We start from the raw sequence: 7,811 nt of genomic DNA, 5'->3' as shown, positions 1-7,811 counted from the left end.
CAACTATTTTCTAAATCTCTCTGACCCTGATCTGTTATAAGCAAAAATAATTTAAAGTTTAAACACGTAAAAGAATTTGCAGACACAGCATGGGCAGTCAAACCAAGAGGTGCAAACAATTTGGATTCGTCGGTGATGATACCTAACTGACTAAGCTATTGCGGATCTTGATCACAAATGGCAAATGGAAATAAATTTGCCCTGCTCCCTGCTATTTTCCAGTTCCATTAGTAATAGGAGCTATAGCTGATAATTTTTTCTAATGAATTAATGCAATTGATCGACTGACTGAAGTTTTTTCAGATCTTGATCAAAAAAGGCAGATATAATAAGCTTGCGCTCCCTGCTTAAGAAAGAACTGAGCAATATCCAATTTGCAAGGAAATGAATAGGATCAATTTAACGCTACCTTTCTCATTTGTTGTGCCATTAGTCAGCCAGTAGGAAAACTAACCTATAATGACTAAGAATATCGATGAAAAAGAAATGAACAAAACTCAGCAAAATCCAATTTGCACGGAAATGCTTAAGAATTGAAGAAATATTTAATTAATGAATGCATATGCATATCTTGGTTGATTAGTGGAGGAGAGAAAATCTAATATATTTGCTACCCACAACTGTGCATTTTGCATCAAACAAATAAATAATGAAATCCAAAGTAACGAATAGTTTGCAATATAGCTATAGATAAATCGATCGATCTATACAATCCAACTTGGCTATATACCAAAGCCTTTCTCTGAAATCATCGTAAATGTAGTCTTGAAGGATCTGCCTCTAAGCTGAAACGAAGACCAAGTTTCCTCATCCTACAAATTCAAAACGAATGTATAAAAATTTCTAACCAAAAACTTTCAAATCAAAGAGATGACAAAAACTGGCCAACTTTTTTAGCCAGCATTTAAATTTATCAAATGTACAAAATCTTATACAAACAATAACCCTATAATTAAATGAACAAATTCATTTTTATATTACAGCAAGAAAGATAGAAATCCAAATATGACCCTCATCCCATTATATTGGATCTTCTATCAAAGTCATGGTTTATAAAAATAATCAAACGTTAATACCTAATCCAATAACAAAGAACTTAAATACTTAATCCATCCAAATTCCATCAATGAGTAGTTAACTTGCTGTATCTGAAGAAACCTATAATTCTAATAGATACCTGGGTTGTCGCTGGTTGCAGCACCGCACCCTATGTTAGAACTTCCGGGTATATCAAATATTACGTTTCTTCCCCGTGTTGTTTGCACATTGTGATACACTGATTCTTCTGGCAATCGTGCATCTGGATAACACGACATAGAACAATCTGAAGAACAGAGTCCTCATATATATTCCGACATATGTCAATCAGATATATTAAAAAAACAAAAGTTACTTAATTAGATAAGGGTTCCAAAAAGAGAGAAGAAGAATAATGATAGGGGTTACCGATGGTGAATGGGATTAGGGTTTACAAAAAGCAAGAATTTCGATTACCTTGTACCTGCAAAATTAAATAAAACAAATCGATGAAAACTAATTGAATTATAAGCTAATAAAATAATGGGTTTAGGTATTTACCTCCGGATGATGTTTTGATGAATCAAAGAGAAAGCTGTAAAACAATAACAGAGATTTATGTATTAATCAGCGATAGCTAGAGAAATCAAACACTTGGAACATATATATATGTAAAGAAAGGTCAATTCCTTTTTTTTTTTTGGCACGCATTCCTGATTTCAACCGTTTTCTTTCTTTCTTTTTTTTTAATTTTTTTTTGTCAAGGATTTCCTTTTAAGAGTTTCACTTTTCTTTTTTTAAATTTAATTATTTGATTGTTTGGACGTGAGTTTTGTCCACCCTTACTAAAATACAGTGTAGTATAGGTGTAAACACAGTGTAACTAAATAATTCAAGTTTAAATTCTAACGTAAGTATTGTTTACCTACTTTTTTTCAACACCGTTACTAATGGACAGTTAAGTATTTGATGTATCCAAATTGTAACCAAATTTTAATTATTACAACCAATTAAATTATGCCAAGTGTCCTTACCATAATTTCTGCATTAGAAAAGGCCTTTCTAAACCAATAAAAAGCGCGAGTTTCATCACCGTTTAATATGAGAGCTTTATTTATCAAGGCCTTCACGGAGGAAGATTTTTCGATTCTAAGGGATTTATTTAGGTTTATTCGAACATATTTAAATAATTATAGTTATACAATTCTGCAGGTCACGCCAAAAATATAGAGGAGACATATTTTACCATGTCGAATTAAAATGAAATTCACATTCCTCGAACACCTTTTTTTTTCTTGTAGATCCTTTCGATTGAAAAAATCAAATTTTTATGTGAAATGAAATGCCTAACATTTAAATTGTCTTTGTACTTACGTTTTAGATTGAATCATTTCTTATCAAGTATGTATAGGCATAGAATGCACATATAAATTGTCTATTTTCAAGTGTCACATTTATTTGAAAGTGGGGAAAGCTAGGCGTAAAATTAGTATGAAAATTTGTTTGTTGCGTGCGTAAAAAGAACGGAAAATGGGTCATTTGTCCCAAAAAATTTAAAACATGATTTAAATGGACGAGTAAAAATTAGAATGGGTGAAATGGACAAAAAAAAATAGCAAAGATGAAACTGGATTCATCCTGGCTTAAACTTAAAAAATAGCGAGGTTGAAACTGGATGCATCCTGATGTAAATTAAAAATAAGAAAAAGTATTTGAAAATGGATAGGATAAAACTGGTTACATCCAGGCTGTTTTTATATTTTTGTCCATTTAAACATAATCAAAATCTAGATGTCTTTTCCACCCAAAATTTATTGATTTTGGTCTTTTTAACCAATTCTGTGTAAAAAGAACATGAATAATGCAAATTAAAATACGTTCAAACGCCAAATCAATGAAATAACCAAAACAAAAATTAAATGTTCTCAGAAGCTCTACCCAAGTTTGATAACACACACATACAAACATCGAACTAAAGTACAGACTGCAACGAGTCATCACCGTGTGAAACAAATAAGACTCGAAATATATATAGCGAAAGCCATTGATTACTTCGGATTTATATACGCCTTTTATCTTCTGTCTGTGTCTTTTACCACTATCATCGTGAAAGATTTGCATCAATTTCTTTTTCCTTATTAATCATTAGTCTCTCATACATACAAAATACATAAAAACAGAGAATGTACATACATATTCTGCTTAGTTTCTAGTGTCACGCATATATGAAAGTCTAGAAAGGAGGGGGGAAGCCTAGAAAGGAAAACTAAGCATGAAAAGTATGAAAATTGGTTAGTTGTATTCTCGTAACACCAAGTTCCGTTCAGAAAAAAACTTAATCAGATCTGCCTTTTCCAACAAAACTATGGCAGAATACAGGCTAGCCAAATAATTTCTAAGTCAATTCTATTAATCCAAGAGTATATCCAATCACTAAAGGCTAAACATTTTCAATAATACCAGAATTTAAATTGGACATACATCTCACGAAATGAAATCCATTGGAAAGTTCCTCAAGGTAGACAAAACAGAGAGTTATCTTAGGGTGCATATGTGAAACAAACAACATAAAATAAGCAGCCCAAATAAGTAAATGTTTAGAACTTACAATAGCCTAGTAACATTCATAATAACATTACGAGCACAGCACTTAAACTTCCAACTGAATGCCTTCAACACGATTATCATTACCAACAAACCCCTTCTTCATATCGGAAACACATTCATTCGAGACTCCTTTGTCAATCACTTGATTTTGGTAATACATGACATTTTGAGCAGTTAACCCCAAGAAATTCACCACTGCCAGTGTCAGGACAAATAACGAACAGATCAATACCTTTACCATTATCATACCCCATAACTAAGTTCGCAACAGAAACAAATTCATAAACAATATCCAAGTAGATTGGTACAAGAACACTTCCAATAATTTTTTTCTCCTGTAAGAGTTGTTTATTCTTCTTTATGGCTGCTGAACCGTATACGTTTGGTTCAAGAACAGAAACCACGTTGGCAAAGTTCCACCATGCTATAAAACGCCCATGAACAAAAAGGATGAAAGAAAGATAGATGACAGAGAAGATGATACCTATGACGACTACCAGGACATGATTAATTTTTGGTATTGTACAAATAAAAGTAAGAATTGTACAAAACAGAGTAAAAACAACCAAGTAAGCTATGTAGTTTAGCAAAATGAGGGGTAAGGCATGAAGAAAGGTGATTACAAGACGTCTTAAGATACGAGGAATAGCGTAAAGAATAGAAACGTAAGACAATGGTTTGGAAAGGTAAAGAGAAGCTACAGTGATGGTGGTAACAGACACAGACAGAAGATAGAAGGCGAAGAACAAAATAAGGTAGACGCAGTACTGGATAGAATTCAGTTTCAATAACAAGGAGACACTTGAATATTTGCGAATGATTTATTTATATGGAAGTAGTGATTCAGGTGATGATGATTCATCATAGTATAGATTTCCAATAACCATGACGACTGCTAGATTATTAGTTTCTAAGAAGAATTGTAGAAATGAAAGAGGGAGTATGACAAGAAAGAAGATGCAGAGAAGTTTTAGAATATGGGCATCCAACTCAAAACTAATTGGCAATGAGTGGAGCGGTCCTAAGAGATTATAACCCGCAGGATCTTAATTGCCCATACAATATGGGACTAATAATCTCAATACACCCCCTCACGTGTAGCCTCGTAGGGTCTAACACGTGGACAATAAATCGGGTGACGCGGAGTATAGGTGCGGTCAATGACTCGACACAAATAGCCTGCTCTGATACCATGTTGGATTTGATGATAACTTCCTTAGTGATTTCTATTCACCGGGATTCTTATTATATAAAACAATACTATCCCTTTTGGGAATAGAAAAGTTATGGCGGAGATAATCTCCTCATTACAATAATTATGACAGGCTTTAATAAAAATAAGTAAAGCAATATAATATATTCTCTAATACACCCCCTTAATCTGAGCGGGAGAGGAGCAAACGCTAAGACTAGAACGAAAACGAACAAATAGCTGTCGTGGAAGGCCCTTGGTGAAGATGTCAGCATATTGGTTTTCAGACAGGACGTGCAAGACATGAATATCACCAATACGAACGCGTTCACGAACAAAGTGTATGTCAATCTCCACATGTTTAGTGCGTTGGTGTTGAACAGGATCTCCAGACATATATATCGCACTTACATTATCACAATACACGATAGTAACACGTCGTAAAGGTAGATGGAGCTCTAAAATAAGGTTGCGAATCCATGTTGTTTCAGCAACAACGTTTGCTATCCCTCGGTATTCTGCTTCAGCACTGGATCGAGAAACTGTTGCTTGACGTTTTGATGACCAGGAGATGAGGTTGTCTCCAAGAAATACACAAAAGCCAGAAGTCGAATGACGTGAATCAGGACAACCCGCCCAATCAACATCAGAGTATGCTGTTAAGCCAGAGATAACGGAGACCGAGAGAAATAATCCGTGAACAATTGTGCCCTGAAGATAGCGAATAATCCTCATAAGGGCCTGCATGTGAGGCTCTCGAGGATCATGCATGAATAAACATACCTGCTGGACTGCATAGGATATATCTGGTCGTGTGAAAGTGAGGTACTGCAAAGCACCGGCTAGGCTTCTATACAAAGTGGGATCCGTGAGAGCAGGGCCATAGGTAGCACTGAGCTTGGCATTGGTGTCGACCGGAGTAGCCACTGGATTGCATTTTGTCATGGACGCACGTGCAATGATGTCCTGAGCATATAACGACTGAGACAAAAATAGCCCTGAGGATGAACGAGTAACAATAATACCCAAAAAAATGATATAACGGGCCAAGGTCAGACATAGCAAATTCCCTTTTCATCGAATCAATGAAGCGGCATAGGAGAGCATCAGTAGAGGCAGTTAAAATAATATCATCAACATATAATAATAGGTATGCCGTCTCGGAACCTGATTGATAAACGAAGAGGGATGGATCACACACACTAGCATGAAAACCACAATTAGTGATAAACTTGGCAAACCTCTGAAACCACGCCCGTGGATCCTGCTTAAGACCATACAGAGACCTACGTAGTCGACATACGTAATCAGGGTGATCAGGATCAACAAACCCCGGAGGCTGATGCATATATACTGTCTAGGTCAAGTCACCATGAAGAAACACATTCTTGACATCTAGCTGATATATGGGCCAAGAATGCGAAGTAGCAATAGTAAGAACGGTATGAATAGTAGCTGGTTTGACAACCGGACTAAACGTTTCAAAACAGTCAACCCCAACCTGCTGAGATTTACCATTAGCAACTAGACGAGCCTTGTATCGCTGCAAGAAGCCATCAACATGATATTTGTGACGAAAGAGCCACATGGAACGAATAACATGAGCGTCACGTGGTCGTGGTACCAGTTCCCAAGTATTAGTTTTCAACATAGCATTGTACTCATCTTTCATGTCAGCGTTCCAATTTATGTCTCTAAGAGCATACAAGTGAGAACGAGGGAGAGGAGACATATGACGAAGGGTTTGGACATGAAGATTAAGACGATGGACAAGGCGGAAGATGCCACGGGAGGCGGTGTAGGGACAATGGTTGTTGTAGGGGAAGAACTGGTTGGTGGGGATGAGGGGTTAACGTCAGTAGGTTGTACGCAATGATTGGATGGTGCAGAAATGGTTGGAGTGGGATCTGACGCAGTGGGAAAAGAAGAAGAAAAAGAGGTGAGGGGAGCTGCTGACTCAGTGGGGTATGGAGGTGGGAGTGGAAACTGACATTGGGAAGTGGGAGTGGGAACTGACGTATTGGAGGAAGAAGAAATGGTGATGGGGCCTGCTGACTTAGTGGGGACGGAAGTGGCAGGAGGCAAGAAAGACGTTTGGATGGGAGGAGTAGATAATGTGTTGCGACGATGAGGTGGAATGTAGATGTCAGGTGGAGTAGGCTGAATAGGAAATGATTGGTGTACAGTAGGAGCAATACTAGAGGATGAGTAAGAGAGGTGATTATTGTGAGAGGAGTTAAAAAAAGAAGGAGACACATCGTCGTCATCAGGGGGGTTGTTTTGAGGAGGGGTAGAAAATGGTAAAACACTCTCGTCAAATGTCACATGACGGGACATGATTATTTTGTGTGTGGTGAGATCTAAGCAGCGGTATCCACGGTGGTTAGGAGGAAAACCAAGAAAGACACACCTAGTGGAACGAGAGGCGAGTTTGTGGGGAGTTGTAGAGGAGAGATTTGGATAGCAAAGGCAACCGAATGTACGAAGATGATCATACGTTGGTTAGCGTTGATAAAGAATAGACACAGGTGATTGATTATGAAGGACTTTGGTGGGTAGAATATTATGGAGATAGACAGCCATATGAAGAGAATAAACCCAATATTTAAGGGGAACGGAAGCGTGAGACATAAGAGTGCGAGTGATGTCGTTGACACGGCGAATCATGCGTTCAGCCTTGCCATTTTGGGAGGAAGTTTGGGGGCAAGAGAAACGAAAAACAAGACCATTGTTACGAGCAAAAGTATGGAAGGAAGAATTGTCAAATTCGCGTCCCATGTCGCATTGAAAACATTTAATTTGACGTTCAAATTGAGTTTGAACAAATGAACGAAATTCCAAGAACTTTTCATAAACTTGGGATTTAAACTTTAGTGGATAAATTCAAAGATAGTTGGTAAAATCATCCAGTAATATAAGATAATAACGGAAACCGGTCTCTATGTGTAAAGGAGAGGTCCATAAATCACTGTGAATGATATCAAATGGTGCAACA

The 7,811-nt window shown here is 37.0% G+C and overlaps 1 long non-coding RNA gene across 2 annotated transcripts; it reads right to left on the bottom strand.

Annotated features, from left to right (window-relative positions):
• Positions 1 to 316: 316 nt before the first annotated feature.
• Positions 317 to 1,673, bottom strand: LOC113353393. Of its 2 annotated transcripts, none has more exons than XR_003361258.1 (4): positions 1,579 to 1,673; positions 1,495 to 1,501; positions 1,178 to 1,300; positions 317 to 343 (listed from the first exon to the last, which is right to left on the bottom strand). It is a non-coding gene; the product is annotated as an uncharacterized LOC113353393 (long non-coding RNA). The 2 variants fall into 2 exon arrangements; XR_003361257.1 differs by lacking the exon at positions 317 to 343 and adding an exon at positions 623 to 812.
• Between the last annotated feature and the right edge of the window lie 6,138 nt (positions 1,674 to 7,811).

This window comes from Papaver somniferum, chromosome 2 (genome assembly GCF_003573695.1).
Source record: "Papaver somniferum cultivar HN1 chromosome 2, ASM357369v1, whole genome shotgun sequence".
NCBI lineage: Eukaryota > Viridiplantae > Streptophyta > Magnoliopsida > Ranunculales > Papaveraceae > Papaver > Papaver somniferum.
The sequence above is the reverse complement of the archived record's forward strand: the minus strand, read 5'-3'. Positions and strand labels throughout refer to the sequence as shown.